The sequence below is a fragment of the Thamnophis elegans genome, chromosome 9 (assembly GCF_009769535.1).
Source record: "Thamnophis elegans isolate rThaEle1 chromosome 9, rThaEle1.pri, whole genome shotgun sequence".
In the NCBI taxonomy this organism is placed as follows: domain Eukaryota; kingdom Metazoa; phylum Chordata; class Lepidosauria; order Squamata; family Colubridae; genus Thamnophis; species Thamnophis elegans.
Window position 1 is genome coordinate 39,102,011 of NC_045549.1, and position 18,149 is coordinate 39,120,159.

At 45.5% G+C, this 18,149-nt stretch overlaps 1 protein-coding gene across 2 annotated transcripts in view; it reads right to left on the reverse strand.

Annotated features, from left to right (window-relative positions):
* JADE1 (jade family PHD finger 1) overlaps positions 1 to 13,462 on the reverse strand; it is a 130,258-nt gene extending 116,796 nt beyond the window's left edge. The window contains exon 1 of one of the 2 annotated variants that reach the window (XM_032223573.1): positions 13,163 to 13,462. The gene's annotated coding sequence lies outside the window, so the exon portion shown is untranslated. The remainder of the gene's footprint in view (positions 1 to 13,162) is intronic. The other variant, XM_032223575.1, reaches the window with a different exon arrangement.
* Positions 13,463 to 18,149: the final 4,687 nt, after the last annotated feature.

Genomic DNA, 18,149 nt, shown 5'->3' on the forward strand with positions numbered 1-18,149 from the left:
CCAGCTGGCAAAACAGAAATTTTCATCAACTGGAAATTATGTGTGTGTGTGAGAGAGAGAATGGGAGTGTGAGAGAGAGACAGAAAGAGAAAGAGAGAATAAAAGGAAGAGACAGAGAGGAGAGAGAGAGAGAGAGAGAGAGAGAGAGAAAGAAAGAAAGAAAGAAAGAAAGAAAGACAGACAGACAGACAGACAGACAGACAGAAAGAAAAAGAAAAGAGAACTTATGATCAGAACTGAGCCCAAAATTTTGGTTGCTAAGCAAGAGCATTGTTAAATGAGTTTCACCAGATTTTACAAGTTGGCCACTCCCACCCGGTCACATGACCGCCAAGCCATGCCCATAAAATAGACCACACGTACAGAATAGGTTCTAAGAAATTTTGAAACCCACCACTAGTATATCTGTATGTTTGTGAGAGAGAGAAAAAATAATTAAGGTCGATGAAGAACTTTAGATAAAAACAAAAGTGTTTATTTTCCATTTTGGGTTTCTTACAAGAACATCTTTTTGTGTAAGTTTCTGGTATCTTAATGATATCTGTTGCAGTTTGTGGTTTGTGATAATACCTTACTGAGATTACTTCTTTCAATATCTACACAGGAATTATCATCTACTAAGAAGTAGTTACTAAATTTTACTGAGTTTACTAAGTTATTAGTTACTAAGGTTCTTGATAAATGACTATCAGACTTTGAAAACCTGATATTACTGGATCATGTTCAACAATTTTGTTGAATTAACATTAACTAAAAAGGTTTTTAAATTGGATTTTAAATAAATGTGCAATTAATTGTTACAGTTTTGAATTTTACTGTTACTATCTTCCGTCATGCAAACCGCCCAGTCACATTACCCCCCAGCCGTACCCACCAAGCCACGCCCACAGAACCGGTAGTTAAAAAATTGAATTCCACCACGGGGGGGGGGGGGTAATGAGGATCAGTTTGTAGCACCAAGGGGGCAGTGGACTGAAAAAGTTTGGGAACCACTGCTATAGACCTTCATTTCTATATCATACCTGCTCCTTCTTCTCCAAAAAAGTTCAAATTAAGCATTCAAATTTCTGATCACATACATTATTTAATCTAAGAATATGCAAACTGAGAAACTAGGGCCATGAATGGTCCCACAATCCTTAGATGTTGTCAGAAAATTGCTAAAATACTTTGTAATGAAATGGGAAATGGAAGGGATTAACACATGGGAAATAAGTGTATTTTTATATTGCAAGGAATAGTAAATATAAAATTATATTAAACCCATTCTGTATTTTTTAATGAGGCTCTTAGAATGACATTCAGAGACCAAGTATGGCAATTGAGCCCCAAAAGTTATACACTTTTCCCTTAGATTGTAATAACATCACTAAATTTAAAAAAAAAACTGCAAATGTTTGACTATCAGCTTCCCTATACAAAATAATACTTCAGAAAATATTTTTACCTTAGCCATTTAGAAATAAATCCATTAAAACAAAGAAGAGATCTAAATGTATTTCCTACTGGAAAAGTCGCAATTTCTCCCTCCCATTTCCCACCTGTCAATAACCTCCAGTAAGAGTTCAGAAAGCATTGGAATTGCCCAAACCAAATCAATAGGATTGCTCTTTGCCGACTGAATTAACAGTGTATTCACAGACAGTAAGGCTTAGTTTTAACTATACATTAGGTACTATAAAACTAACACACATAAAATAAATCAAATATATTTTCATTTCCCAAGAATATTAATACACAGAGTACTAGTACACATGATCGAAAGTCTGGTAGTTTGATCAACAGTATATGGGGAAAATGTACCTTGAAAGTGACTACAATTATTTTTTTAATGGATGAAGAGAAACATTTTATATAGACATTAAATGCGTATCCCCAGGTCAAAGCTTTTGTAACTTGTGATTCCTCCTAGAGTAATTTTAATGACTTCCATAAACCTCTGAATAAAAAGGATTTATAATTTTAGTTCTAACAAATCATTAACTAGAAGCAGTGTTAAAACAAATTCTAAAATAAACTGCATAAAACCACTACAGGAGCAGCACAAGAATGCAACAAGAATCTTATCCTGCAAAGTACGCTAGTATTGAAGTAAGATGAGCTATGCCAAAAACTCAGTTTCAAACATTTTGACAGTCAGAACTGCATTTCCTGGTTGGGATTTAACATAAACAAAATAAGAACACAAAATAATAAATCCCAACATAAGTTCTCAATCTTCCAGGAAATATTTTGGCATTACAAAATATTAATGTCAAAGAAAGACCATTGGTTTATCTGAACGGTCGTTCTCTCAGCGCTGTGAGGAGAGTCCAAGCATGGGTTAACACAGTCTATCTGCCTTAGGACTGAGTTTTTTCTCTCTTGGCCACGCCTCCCTTTGCCTCCATAGTTTCAGTTTTAAAACAAATAAGCAACCGTGTAGGAAGCCCGTTTCACAGTCATGTCCAGCCAGTAGTCTCAAATTGCCAGGATCCGGGTGGGATTGGACTCTCCTCGCAACGCCCAGAGAACGACTGTTCAGGTAAGCCAACGGTCTTTCTCCAGTGTACTGCTTGGAGAGTCCAAGCGTGGGACATACCCAAGCTATAATGTCCCGGGTGGGGCAGACACCAGAGTCTCCGGAGCCTCTGCTACCTTCTGTAGAATTCTTCTTCCAAAAGAGGCTTCGGCTGAGGCAAAGGTGTCAATTTTATAGTTCCTGATAAATGCAGTGAGAGACGCCCACGTGGCTGCTCTACAAATATCGAGAATGGAAGGCTTTGCCCAAGCTGCTGAAGTTGCGGTGCTCCTTGTCGAGTGCGCGGACACACGGCTTGGCGCTGTCTTGCCTTGATGTTCGTAAGCAAGCTTGATGCAGGCCCACAACCAACGACCAACCGTATGAGAGGACGCCTTGTGCCCCAGCGACCCAGGGTGGAAAGACACAAAAAATGATTCGGAACAACAAAATTCTTTGGTTCTCTTAACGTATATACAAACAGCACGTCGCACATCCAACTTGTGCCAATCATGTTCTCTGGGGTGTTTAGGCTTCGGACAGAAATTTTGGAGGATCACCTTCTGAGTTCTATGAAAGATGGTGTTGACCTTAGGAACAAACGTGGGATGCAACCTCAGAATAACCCTGTCAGGATAAACAATGCAAAGATCTGCCCTAACAGACAAGGCCGCCAATTCTGACACCCTCCGAACTGACGTGATGGCCACGAGGAATGCCGTCTTCAGAGTCAGATGGTGAAGACTTGCTTGACGGAGAGGTTCAAACGGTGCCCCTGTCAAGGCACAAATTACCAGAGTTAAGTCCCAAAACAGGTAACGGTGGATCGGACGGGGGCTGACATTAGAGGCCCCCTTCAGGAAGCTCTTGACCTGCGGATGTTGACTCAAGGAGCGGGAGGACCTCTTGCCAAGGACCATGGACAAGGCCGCAACCTGATGGCGGAGGGTGTTTGCAGCCAACCCTTTGTCCAACCCTCCTGCAGAAAATCCAGCAACTCTGGGACAGATGCCAAGATGTCGTTCACACCTGTCCTCCGGCATCAGGCTGAAAAGGCAGCCCAAGTGCATCGTATATTCTGGTGGTGGACAGTCTTCTGGATGGGTAGATAGTACGAATGACCTTGTCTGAGAGCCTCTGCTTCCTCAGGAGCTCCCCCTCAAGTGCCAGACGGCTAACTGCAACCACTAGGGATCCGGGTGGCTGATGGCTCCCTGGCAGAGGGAGATCTGGTCTTGAGGAATTCTCCAGGGTCTACCAGGTCCGCATACCAGGACCTCCTGGGCCAGTGGGGCACGACCAGGAGGACCTCTGCTTCCTCCGCCAGTATCTTGATCACAAACTGCGGAATGAGTGGCAGAGGGGGAATGCGTACAAAAGTCCTGGGGGCCACTTGTACCTCAGTGCATCCATCCCCTCTGCCAATGGTGAATGGTATCAGGCGAAGAACTGTGGCAGAAGAGTACTGGAGTGTGTGGCAAAGAGGTCTATTTGCGGTTTGCCGACTCTCCTCACGATCTGCTGGAACAGGTCCAGATGCAGCTGCCATTCGGTGTGGTCGATCTGCTACCTGCTCAGCCAATCCGCCTCCTGATTGCTGGTCCCAGACATGTGGCTCGCTTTTATGGATGCCAGGTGGCATTCTGCCCACCTACCCAGTCACTCCGCCTCTGTCATGAGCCTTCTGGAATGAGTCCCGACCTTCCTGTTTACGTGGGCCTTGGTGGCCACGTTGTCCGTCAGCAATAGAACATGCTGACCCATGACCAAGTGCGAGAATCATCATAATGCGAGACGGGTGGCCTACAGCTCCAGCCAGTTTATGCTTTGGGTAGCCTCCCTCTGGTTCCACAGACCTTGAGCAAGTTGGCTCTGACAGTCCCCCAGCTGACCAAACTGGTGTCTGTGGTCACCATGATCTTGTCGGGCTCTTTGAAAAGACATCCTTTCTTGACCACCGTCGTCCTCCACCAAGAGAGGAATTGCTGGTCTTGGCCCTCTGCATCGGCAAGAGGAACCACTGAAGTTCCCTGGCATGGAGGCGTGCCCACCTTCAGGCATGAGATCATGACACAGGAGTTGCGAAAGCGAGACTATCAGGACAGACCTGGACCTCCAACACTGCTGCACTGTGTCTGAGATTCTGCAACCTTTCCGGGGAGAGCAACAAGCAAGAGAGCTGACAAGCAACCAATCTATGACCGTGCCTAGGTGTTAGATGCACGTGGTCGGGTCCAGATGGCTCTTCTCAAGGTTCACAGAGAAGCTATGCTGTTGCAACGTGAGTATGGTCAGCTGAACGTCCCGCCTGACTTGACTTCAGCTGCTGGAATGTATGATAATGTCATCCAGATAGCATTCCAGACGGATTGGATGCTTCTTGAGCTGGCCTGCCACCACAGCCAGGATCTTTGTTAATGTTCTGGGCGCAGACGAAAGACTGAAGGGAAGGGCCCTGTACTGGTAGTGCCTCCCGTCATAGAAAAACCTCAGGAACCGTCTGTGAGCTGCGTGGATCAGAACGTGCAGGTAAGCCTCCTTCAGGTCTATTGATGTGAGTAGATCTCCCCGCCTTGCACACTCCAGGATTGACTGGAGGGACTGCATTTTGAACTTTTTGTAGGCCAGATGTTGATTTAAGCGTTTTAGATCTAATATGGCCCTCCACCCGCCTGAGCTTTGGGGTATTAGTAAGAGGATGGAGTAGAATCCCTGCCTCTCCTGCCCTTGGGGTATGGATTCTACAGCCCTGATCTGCAGAAGGTGGAGGATCTCTGCCTGCATGAGATCCCTCTTCAGGCGGCTTTTTGGAGTCGGGCACCGAATGAATGACCTCTGGTGAAAGGACAGAAACTCTAACACTAGGCCCTTCCTGATCATGTTGAGGACCCAGGAATCTGTCGTGATCTCCTCCCACACATCGGCGTACACCTGGAGCCAACCCCCTATGGGGTGTTGTGATGGTCATTTGCCCCTGCAGAACTGACGGGAGGAGATCCCGCCCCTATATGGCTTCCGAAAGGACTGCCACGTGATCTGAAGGAGCCCCTGTCCCCACCCTGGGAATAGGGTCGGTGGTAAATGGAAGAGGTAGATGGGCTGGTTAGCCTCCTGGTTCCTAAAGGACTGCTTTCGAAAGGAACCAGAGTTCTTACACTTGTTCCGGGGGCCCTCCCTGGTTGTCCCTGACAAGTTGTCCCAGAGGCCCCTGGGGAGGCTTTCTTACTGGTGTCCTTCCCCCCCTTACTGCTCTCAGGGGGAACCTCAATCCTGCTGCACTTGGTGGAGGGCTCTACCTGCACCTCCTGCGCCTCTCCTCCATCATCTACCATGCTTGCAGCAGATAAATGTCGCAGCAGATAGGGACTAACGCGTCGCCAGCCAGCGAAAATGCGCTTGCGGACTCCGAGTGGAGGGAGGGCCGCCCGAGGGCCGGGAACCTCTCTACCAGCTGCCTCCCGGGAGATCCAGGCACAGGGAGAGGAAGACAGGCCTGGCCGGCGCCCCGGACAAGGCCTGAGCTTCCAGGCGGCGATCCGCAGCTGAGGGGCTGAGGCGATCAATACATGATCCAACGGCATGCTCCAAACAACCTGCTCTGCACAAGGCTCAGGAGAAAATGGCGGTCGCTGCACGCACAGCTCCAGGCAAAGACGTGTGAACTACCAAAATGGCCCGCCGCCATCCCTGCCCATCTATGAAGCACCGCCGCAGCCGCCGGGGCACTCAGCCACCCACACAGCTTCAAAACGCAGCAGTGGGGGAATCACATGGGTTGGGAAGCCTCCCATCCATCCCCTTGCTCGCCAGCCACCACCGGACAAGCTACTCACTGTTTCCCGTCCCGCATGCGACCAGCGGGTAGCAAAAACAATCCGGCACCCCCTCAATGGACACAAATAAGAATAGACACGAAGATCTTGTAAATCAGGTAAAGGAAAACTTTTTTGAAGAAAAATAGAGCTTGGGGAGTACAGATATCTGCTCTAGGATTGGAACGCTCCCCAAAACAGTCCAAAAGGGCGGACTGAGTTTTAAAACTGAAACTATGGAGGCAAAGGGAGGCGTGGCCAAGAGAGAAAAAACTCACTCAGTCCTAGGGCAGATAGACTGTGTTAACCCACGCTTGGAATCTCCAAGCAGCACACTGGAGAAATAAGTGTTTTTCTGTCTATTGATTGCAGTGATCACCAAATAATGTATTAGTTTCTTTGATTTGACAAACTATCAAAGATTTTGGCAGAAGTAAATTGGATTATATCTATCTAGATTAAGCTAGCTCTTCCCCATCAGATTTATTTGGTGATTAATGGTATGAGAGAAATCATCACTTGAATACATTTCAGTAAGAAATAAAATCCCACGCCACAGCCACATGTGATTGATTTTGCTATACAATACCAAATGAAACAAGCAGGAAGAAAACTTTTGTGATTTTAGTTTAAGCATCTATGTTAATATCAGAACTGGATTGAAAATTTCAGACTACAGAAGTCTGTTTTGAAAATCTATGTCATTTATTGCATAGTGTATCTTTGAGTGGAAGTTTCTCACAGGACAGAACACATTTTAGAACAGGGGTCCCAAATCTCTGGTCCATGACCTGGTGCTGGTCCACCTCACTGGAAACTGGGCCACGCAAATGGCAGGCGAGCATGCACCATTTCATTTGTGCAAGTAGAACCCATCCCCTCTCCCCTGCCAGTCCGCAGAGCCAGAAAAGTTTGGGACCACTCTTAGACTACAGAACTACTATTAATAGAGAACAGACATACAAGCAGTGTTCCCTCTAAGGTGCGCGCCTGCACGGCCGCACACATAATATGGAAACACCACGCAGCAGTTTCCAAGTGCCGCGCATGATTTTCAATGTTACACTTCCTGTTAGATGAGAGGCCACTCTCCGCTCCCGGCGCTAACTTTTGTGCTCCTGGGCTTTCTTTGCATAATGGTTGGAGTCCCTGCCGATTCTGCTCCAAGCTGCAGAACATCCAGGCTGATTTATTTCACAGAAGTTATATCTCTCCACTCTCGGGGCGGAGGCAGGGAAAGTTTTGCTCTGTGGTTGGTTGTGCAGCCGGACTTAGGCAGTGGGGAGAGAAAGCGGGCGTCTTCCGCCCTCTCTTGCTCACACTTGCCGGTTCCCAGGACAATCTAGAGCCAGCAGGGAACGAGCGACGGGTGTTGGCTCCCATTCGGATTGGATTGCGCCCACCCCCTCCTGGCAGAGGCTTCACTTGACTGAAGTGGGGAAGCTAATTAACCGGCCACTTTGGGGGGTTCCAGCTGGCTTTCGGGGCACAGTGGTATGGGGCACCGGGCAGAGAAGGCGCCTCTTTTCCTGTTCCTCTTGGTGTTGGCGGGTGAATCTTGGGGAGGGAGGAGGAAAAGTGGCTGCAGAAAGGGATAATGAACTGAGGCGGAGGGGGAGATTTTAGTGGGTGTGAGATCATGCTTTTTGCAAGACGGAGGGTGACGGTCTGGAGCCCTCAATAAAGTAGTAAACAATAAACACCCCCTGCCCCCTCCCTCCTTAGCAATGAATTAAAAACATTTATCTTGAGTTTTCACATTTCAGTAAAACGGTAAAAAAAGGGGTATTTGCAACGGCTCCTTTAAGAGGTGCATGTAATTATTGTGAACTTTCCAGTTGAAAGATTTTTAGGAGAGGGGGAGGGAATGTTATCTTTTTTGTTCCTGCTGTGTTTTGGGGAATGGAATACTCAGTTTTTGCGCACAACATGCAAAATACTAATTACTATCAATTACTTAAATGTCTTTAAAAAGCATAATCACTTACCCTATTTATTTGCCAAATGCAAATAGTTGCAAGATATACTGAGTGTCAAGAAAAATATTGAAATTAGGAGATACAAGCAACAATAATAGCTTTAGAATAATTGGTTGTCCTCTGCTAAACCTAGCAGATATAAATATGAACTGTTATTCATAAATACTAGGAAAATGTCCTTTCATTACTTTTTCAGTTAACTCTGCCTGGCATTTGTTGGGGGAACAGAAATATTAGTTGGCCAATTCTTAAAGAGAGCACCACAAAGAACTTAAAAGATTTTTAAGAGAGCTGGGTTTTTCATTTATATTATATGTATGAACAGAATTAACACAAATTGCAGATACCAATGAAAAATAAAGAAAAAAAGGATGAAATAATGCTCATTTTTAAAAACTCAATGAAAATAAAAACAATATACCAAGAAGGTGGCATACTGGTTGTGATTTGATCTCTTTGGGGGATCCTGGGGATCCCCTATACAAGTATTTTAATATTGCAGACTTGCAGTATTGTAAGTCATACTGATATTATAGCACGCTTTAATTAAGCGGGTCCCTTGAATAAACATAACTTTGAGTTTCAAATAACACTGATTTCGTTGTTGTCTTAGGTGACATCTGTGAAAAAAATTCAGGTGCTCAGGCATGAAAATGTACTGCTCAAACACTATACTTTTCCGCTCACACTGAAAAAAAATTAGAGGGAACATTGCATACAAGCCTGGGTATCTGCAGAAGATGGTGTAAGTACATACTTTTTCCAGATCAGCTGAGACAAACTGTAGCAATGGCAATTTAACTTTAGCACGTCTGAGTCCAGATTGTGTTTATGGCATCCATTAAGAGCAATGGAAATCTATTTGATTCTAAGCTGTATTTACAATGGTGTACAGATAGTCCTTGACTTACAACCACACTTGAGCCCAAAATTTGTTTTGCTGAGACATTTGTTAAGTGAGTTTTACCCCATCTTCCTTGCCACAGTTAAGTGAATCACTGCAGTTAAGTTAGTAACAGTTGTTAAATGAATCTACCTTTCTCATTGACATTGCCTGTCAGAAGGTTGCAAAAGGTGAACACGTGACCCCAGGTCACTGCAACTGTCATAAATATATGGTAAGTCAATTTCCAAGTGGCTAAACTTTGAGGATGTTGCAACAGTAATAAATATGAAAAATATTCATGTCATTCTTTTAAGTGTCATTGTAATTTCAAATGGGCACTAAACAAACTGCTATAAGTCAACGCTTACCTTTACTCAGTAGCCTATGAAAAAATCCAAAAATTCAACAGCCAAGTTGCTATTCTTTGTATGTTACTTTAATTAATATGAATATTTCACGACATATTCTGAAGATACAAAATCTACAACCTAATCTGTAACATCTCTATGAAATAATTAGAAATTGTACATTCACTATTTTAAATGCTAAAAGAATGCAACTTTACCTATAGGTCTACTTAACAGTTATCAGATTGTCATCTGAGATAAGTATCTACCTAAAGTGATTTTTTGTACTCTGTTGTAAATATAACCTACACCACTTCTTTCTGCAAAATTAAGTACCCACAAGAATTAGTTTGTGAACACACTTCACTGATTTGAGCTTCTTGGGAGTGGAACAAAGATTCCAAGAAATCCCACAAATCTGATTTAACAGGCAGGTTCTTATTTGGGAGATGAAAGGGGATAATTTTCAAGCTGGATCTTAGCTTCCTGATGACATTTCTAGATGTAGGATCTTAGACCAGTCACAGATTTCATTCCAACTCTCTCATCATCAGCATCCTAATTAGGAGACTACAGCAAATAAAAAGCTACGCCAGTCCTATACCAGCAGCTCACCAATTTTTCCAATTCCATAGGTGAAAGGTCGCTCTTACACGACCTTTTCAATCCCATCACTCGGTGAACGCGGGAACACCTTAAACCGCAAGAGTTAAGTAGACGGATAGTACAGAAAGAACAAGCCTCCTCTCCAGAGGAAATTCTGCGAACCGAGTTTGGGGGTGGGGGGGAGAGGGGGCTGACCAGCCAAACACCAGCAACATCGCCGTTACAAGTCTCCGCATTTGAAACTGATCAAGCCCCCGCGGCGCATCCTCCAGTCTCTCTTCTTCCGCTCCGCCCTCTCTCCCAGCTGCACCAATCAGCACAGCCCCGGTTGCAAATCAAACTTGGTGTTCCCGGTGGAGCTTTGCTTCCCAAAACCATCGCTGCTCGCGAAAAGCTGTAGTGCAGGCCCCCCCAGCTTGATCTCCATGTTGTAACGTCTGGGGAAATAGGGAGGGAAGGGTCCGTGGATTGAGCGGCAGGAGCCTCGAATATTTCCCAGGCCCTGCTTTTCTGCTCCCACCCCGCAGTTCGCCCGTCTCTCTCCTCCCACCACTCGACAGTTCTGGAAACTGTATCACCCCGTCAGAGGAAATAATCCAGCAAGCAGTTGCAAACAAATCAACGCCCTCTAGTCCCCACACGTTAGAGAGAAGCGATGGGAAGGAGGGGGGTGGGAACCACCTAAAATAGAAGCCCCGTAATAAAGGATGATTGAAAAAGACTAGAAATGTAAACGCTTCTCCAGCATCTTGCAAAGATCGAAGGTAGAAAGTGATAAGGTGATGGGCATGCAGAAAAGGTCCCGGGGGGCTTTGTCTAATTTCATCAAACCGCTTGATGCATTTTCTTCCTCCCACCCACATCGCTCCTCCTGAAGGCGGGAGGAGCCGACCACGGCCCGTTTGGTGGCAGAGAAGTAGCTGTTTGAACACACCATCGTCTACATCCATTTTATTTGCCTTGATGCGGAGGGAAACATGTTTCCACATCCCTCCAACTGAGCTTGAGTTCCGCCCGTCCTATCCACCCTTCTTTCGTTGACCTATTTTATCCCCGTTAATAAGTAATGTCGCAAATCGGGGGTTTCTTAGCTCAGACCGCTCTGGTGCACCTTCTGACGTTTCTAATACGAAACACTGCATTACCATCGTGCTACCCCTGTACGATTTCCCAAATGGGGAGGGAGAGGGGAAAAAAAGACTAGTCCACCAGCATCCGACGTTACCTCTGAAAAGCCCCGCGGTAGTGTTTCACGACTCTACTGGCAAGCCTCGCGACTAATTCATTCAGAGGGATTTGAGAACAAATTCTAACCCTCGGGGTGAAGAATGCTTTGAAAAGTTTGCACGCACACACACACTTGCGAGTGTTCGTGGCTGCACAGCAACGGCGCAGGTATTCAAGTGCCTCCCCTTCGGTAAAAAGGGAGGAGTAAGATTGCTCAGAAAGAATGGAGAAGTTCAGGTTTTTTGCTGACGCCGCGCACCTGCTTGTTGACCCGCCGGCCGGCTATTCTGCCAACCACCCAAGATTCCTTGCCTTCGAGCGTAGCCCAGCGGAGAAACCCCGCCTCCTTACGGAAGCGGAGGGGCTAATAAGTGTAGCAAATGAGATTCTTCTGAAGAGCTTCGAATCCCAGGCGACATTCCACGTTTCGTCTTCTTTCCCTCTCGCTACGTTAATCATTTACGCCAGCAGCAGCAGTGTTGAGCATTGACAATCTGCTGCCACCCAGCAGAATAGCGGTTGAACAACACGCTCCGTTGCTAAACGCACCACCACACCCCCCTTGTTTTCATGCCATCCATATGCTCACACTTCCTTAACACGTGCAGTTTCGGGGTCTTCCCACTTGCAGCCCAACAGGCGCGGGAAAAGCATTTCGGGCTTCTGGTGAGAATATCAGACTGGGTGTTTGTTTTTTTTTGTTTAAAGAATCCAGCTGCCCTTTTAACTAAAAATCCCCTAAGATGCTCGTCTCCAGAAATATAGTCTCCTGAACTGCATTAAGTTTGTTTGTGTGTGTGTGTGTGTATATAAACTTAATGCAGTTGAGGAGACTATATTTCTCTCTATATATAACTTGACAAAAATAGCCGTACCACGGCTTCCAAACAAATTTGGAGCCAAATCTGATTTATTAAGAAAAGGAGCATTTGTCAGTAAAAGGTGTTTATCATCTTATCCCTCCGTATCCTTGCCCTTGAATTACTGCAACGGATTTTCCGAACATGTGGGTGACACGGCGACAGATTCTGGCTCTGGCCACCCCTCCCCCTGCTTTTTAAAGCTGTCTAAAAAGGACCTGTGCTCTGCCATTGCCATCTGTCTTCCAAGTTGTTAAAACGCGCTTCACTTTTCCGTTACGGCTGATCTCTCCCTCTCATTCAGAGTGGATGCGTTTTTAGGGTGGCCCGTCCTCACCCACAAAGAGAACTGGCAAAAGTCTCTGGATCGATTACAAAATAGCCCCCAAGTCCGGAAGAAAGAGCCCAACATTATTGTCATATTTATTCTTATTATTAATCACTCTGCAACCCGAATCATTCATCGGGTTCATCCTAAGAAGCTTCTGGTTTGCGAAAAGCGAAGTCTGCAGCGACAGAAAATACAGCCAGCCCTTAACTCCCCTTCCCCTTCCCCCTCCAATTCGGATGTTCTGAAACGTTCCAAAATAATCGGATTTTTCTTTTTCCTTCCTCCTCCTTTGCCCCCACCCCCTTCCTCCCCAGCAATGTACAAGTTGCTTATGGGATAGCGAAGCTGCAACTCAACTGCCTCCTCTTTTTGCTCCCTATCAAGAAGCAAATCTTTTGGCGCCATATTAATGACGTACTATATTATTTCCACTAGGCAGCGACCTTCGGCATTAAACTGCTCTCTAGCTGCTTCTGGAGAACTCCAAAGCTAAACGAGCCCCCCCCCCCCCAAAAAAAAGCCCCACCACCACACATCAAATATGGCTGTGCAAGGCAGCTCCTTCTGCGGCGACGGGCGGAAAGGCGAACGTAAGGAACTGCCTGGCCAGTTACCTGCTGCTGTTGCCGCCGAGATGGTTGCCAGTCAGGTTGGAGTTTCTCTGCGCGAAGGGCTCCGTGCTGCCTCATGAGTTCAGACAAGCATTGGAGAATGGGAACAGATTGTGTCTCCCTTCACACTCGCACACGCACATAGACGCACACTCACACCCAGGGTAAAAGAGAGCGAGAGCCTCTCACTCTGACTGACGTTTTTACTTGTTATGGAGGAAGGACTCTGAATCAAACTCATTTCTGGGTCACTGCTGCCACAGGGGGGAGCTACTTTAATCCCCTGCCAAAACTAGAGGGAGGGGTGGAGAAGAGAGACAGAAATAGGGTGGGGAGGAGGAGGAGGAGGAGGAGGAGGCAAGAAAAAGAGAGAGGGAGCGGGAGGGAGGGACAGGGAAACCATTGCACTTGGAAACTGTCTGCTTTTAACTCTTTGCAGCCCAGCAAGCTGAAGATGTCATGCTCCATTAACAGAAACAGAGGTACTATCTCTTCTGGAGTTTTGCATCGAGGGACCTGCCTTTTGGGGAAAGAGGAATAATGTATAGCGGAACGGGTTCAAGGAAAATGTGCACATCTCAATATTGTCAGCTGCTTTATAACAGGAAGAAAAAGGCTCTCTAGCTGACACATGGGAAGACTACTTTCTTTAAAACAACACACCATTTGCCTATCGTAAAAAATGGGATATTATTTTAGAGAATAAAAACACAAAAGTAGCCATGGAAACATATGCAGACATACAATCTCTTTGGATATTTGAAATTGTTTGGGAGGATAACAGTCTGTGTGCCAGAGAAAGGAGTTTTGAACTAGGTGATAGGCATCCATTAATCAGCTTCCTTCCTCCAAAGTTATTTTATTATAATTGATATGTGTGCTTTGATTTTTTTTTTAGTATGCAGTAAGTCTCTTATTTAATTTTGGCACTGCCAACTCTAGAGCAACAATAGACAACCACTACAGCAGTCTTGTCTAATGGGACATTTTGCAGATTATGTATGTCTATTACCTGGCTCATTCCATCAGACTGATCTCTGCCATTAATGTGAAGAAAAAACTAGAATGGAGGATGAAACTCCTTGGGAGTTAAAATCTGGGTCTGAACAAACATCATATGAAGACCTCTTAGAATAGCAGTCCCCAACCTTTTTGACACCAGAGACCGGTTTAGTGGAAGACAATTTTTCCACAGACCAGAGTGAGGGAGAAGAATGCGCAACCCAGCTCCCACGTGTCCACAGTTTACAGTAGGGTTCGCTTGCTCGCTGCTTTCCTCCAGCTGTGTGGGTCGGTTCCTAACAGATCGGGATCCCTGTCCTAGAAGATACATCTACAAAGATACATTAAAGTCCTTTTCATGCATATACACTAAGCCTGCTTTAGAATCACATTTACACTGCAGACATGGAACCTTCTTTGTTCTATTCATTACCTCTAGAAGATCCATGTAGAAAGATTTCTCCCAAGACTCTAGTAAGATTCAAGAAATTCGTTGAATAGTTTAAATTTATGTTATAACTAAGGTACATTGCAGGTGTCAGATGTTGTTTTAATTTCCCACTATTTCAAAATTTAAAAAAGTTGTAAAGACATACTTTTATCACCAGGTTTTAAATCAGGGGTGTCAAACTGATGGCCCACGGGGCGGATATGTCAAATGCAGACCATGCCCACCCCACCTCTGCGAATGGGAAAAATGTTACAAAACATCACATGACAGCAACGTGACACAGTGAGTTTGATCACCCTGTTTTAAACTTCCAATTTGATAGTATTAATAGTATTTTGATATTAATTGCACAGTAATTTATGTTTTAACTTACTGGATTCTGAATTTCATTCCATCTGACTTGATAGGAAAAGTTTAAAAAATGAGATAAGAAAATTTATTGTGTGGGAAAAAAGTTAAAAAAGAATCCAGCTGCTAGCAGTTGTTAACTAGATGTTTCAAGAGAGTTATGCCCAGATAATAAAGGCAATAGTTTTCTCCTTCCATTGCTACATCATCAAAACAAATAATCAATATGAAAACTATATCAAACATTTTAATCTCTGGATATCTGTTCTGTCTCATTATAGGAATAGGTTTTTTTTTCCCTACGTTATATTTAGACTAAGCAATTTTGTATTATACACTTTTTTCTGGCTGGTTGCTTATAGAACTGCCGTGCCTCATCATGCACACAATCTTATGCTTCATTGTAAACAAATTCGTCATTTAACCATTTACAATTGTTAGCAAATCATGACAGAATGTGCTAGAATTTTTACATACTTATCCTGCCAATCTCAACTTTGTATTCCTTTCATTTATACTTCGAGCATGCACACAGGAATTTTGTACATCTGGATACATATTCTTAAAAAAGAAAAGAATTCAAGAATTTCATTGTTGAATCTCCTATCATGCCAGTATTCTTGAATTTTGAAAGAATGAAGAAATTATCTTCCAACGAAGCAATTTATTACAATATGCATTAAGATAGTTGTGACAAATTCAAAATGTTCCTAGACAGCCATGACTTGATGTTATCTGCCAGATTGGCACACTAGACTTTTACACATCTCTTTGGTGTCCTCAGAATCAGATTTCCTTCTGATTATTAGACAAGAAATTGGCTGTCCTGCTCTCAAAAGATAAAAAGAAAAGGAAGATAAAGTCAAAGTATTTTAAAATTCCACAATAGTAGAATTCATTTTTTTAAAGTAAGTTATGCACATTGGTGTACAAAATATTTTTATGATGTTTATTTTGAACATACATGAGTTAAGGGAGTGAGGAGAAGAAGGGGAATTGCTAACGCCAAGGCTATTTTTGCAAATTTGAAAGAAGGAACGTTGGTCCTTACCTGAACGTCTCTTTTTGGCAGGATGGTGGGAGGGGCTACAGCTGGGTTTTGTCTAAGCCTGATTGGTCCAAAGACTGAGGGAAATTTCTTAAAGTATCCTCCTTTCCCTCCTGGCTCCCAGATTCCTCGAGGTCATATGAAGAAGCTGAAAGATAATAATAAGAAACACAACCGCGCCGACCGCCCTTCACCGTTTTGATCACTAAGAATAACTAACTAGGGCGGGATGTAGCCCCTCCCGCCATCCTTTCGAAAAGAGACATTCAGGTAAGGACCAATGTTCCTTTTCCAGCAGAGATGGTGGGAGGGGCTACAGCTGGGATGTACCCAAGCTAAGTTCCAAGGAGGGAATTAAATCCCGGGGAAGGGGCGGTCACTACTCTTTGCAGGACCCTACGTCCAAAGGACACTTCTATTGATGCAAAACTATCCAGACGATAGTGACGGACAAAGGACGTCGTAGAGGCCAAGGTGGCCACCAGACATATCCTCGAACGGGGCCCTGGTGGCCCAAGCTGCCATTGTTGCAGCACTCCGAGTGGAGTGGGCCGTAATCCCCGCCAGAAGTGGATGACCTGAGGCTTCATAAGCGGCAGTGATAGCCTGTCGTAACCATCGACCGATAGTGGCAGAGGAGACCCTGGCCCGTAGGGAACCAGGCTGAAAAGATATGAAGAGAGCCTCAGACCAACGAATCGGTGCCGTGTGTCACAGATAAATATGCAGCATGCAATGGATGTCCAGTCAGTGCCAAGGACGTTCCCTCTCATGAGAGGGAGCTGGACAAAAATTGGGAAGAATGACTTCCTGCCCCCTATGAAATGGGGACTTGACCTTTGGGAGGAACGTTGGGTCCAAATGGTGGACCACCCTATTCTGATGGAATTGACAAAGGTCATCTTTGGAGGACAGTGCCCCCAGTTCAGAAATCTGCCTAGCGGATGTCACGGCCACTAGAAAAGCCACCGTAAGTGCAACGAATCTCAAATGTACTGTTCTCAACGGTTCGAATGGAGCCCCAGTCAATGCCCTAAGGACTAGAGGGAGACCCCACATGGGGAAGTGGTGTAGGGGGGGAGGGCGGATGTTAGCCTCTCCCTTTAGAAACCCCTTGATTAGGGAAACCTGAGATAAAGGACAACGCCTGTCCCCCACCAGAACGGAGGACAAGGCTGCCACTTGTCTATGGAGGGTGCTAGGAGCCAGCCTCTCATCTAAACCCTTTTGCAAAAAATTGAGGACTTGAGCCACCAAGGCCTCGACGACGACAATGCCGGCCGACACACCAGTTGGAGAACCATGATGCATTGTAAATACGCGTGGTCAACGGGCGCCTGGAGGCCTCAATGGTGGAAATGACCCTGGCAGAGAGGTTTGTGTTCCTCAGGAGGCGCCGCTCAAGTGCCAGGCGGTCAAGTGGACCCACTAGGGCTCCGGGTGGACCTGGAGCCCCTGGCACAGGGTGATCTCCTCCTGAGGGATTCTCCATGGGGGAGAGATGGACAGTTGGACAAGGTCCGCAAACCAGGGACGTCTGGGCCAGTATTGTGCTATTAGGATAATGTGAGCCCTCTCTACCACTATCTTCCTCAGGGTCCCTGGGATTAGTGGGAGAGGGGTAAAGGCATAGAATAGGCCTGGAGGACATTTGGTCCTGAGAGCATCTGTCCCTTGTGCATTCCGGGCTGGGAAGCAAGAGAAGAATCGTGGCAGTTGGGCGTTTGCCGGGCTTGTGAACAAGTCCACCAACAGTGTGCCGAAGCAAAGACAGATTCTTCGAAACAGCTCAGGAATCAACTGCCATTCGCCATTGTCGACTGTCACGCGGCTCAACCAATCAGCCTGATGGTTGGCCGGACCGGATATGTATTCTGATGTTATTGACGCCAGATGCTTCTCCGCCCAGGAGCTGAGTTTCAGAGCCTCCAGTTAGAGACACTTGGAGTGGGTGCCCCCCTGACGGTTTATGTGAGCCTTTGTGGCTACATTGTCCGTCAGGAGAAGCATGTGGCAGTTCAGAATTGAGTCCCAGAAATGAAGGAGGGCCAGACGAGTTGCCTTCAGCTCCAGCCAATTGATGTTGTGGCGCAGGTCTGAGATCGTCCAACGACCCTGCACCAATTTGGAGTCCATCAATG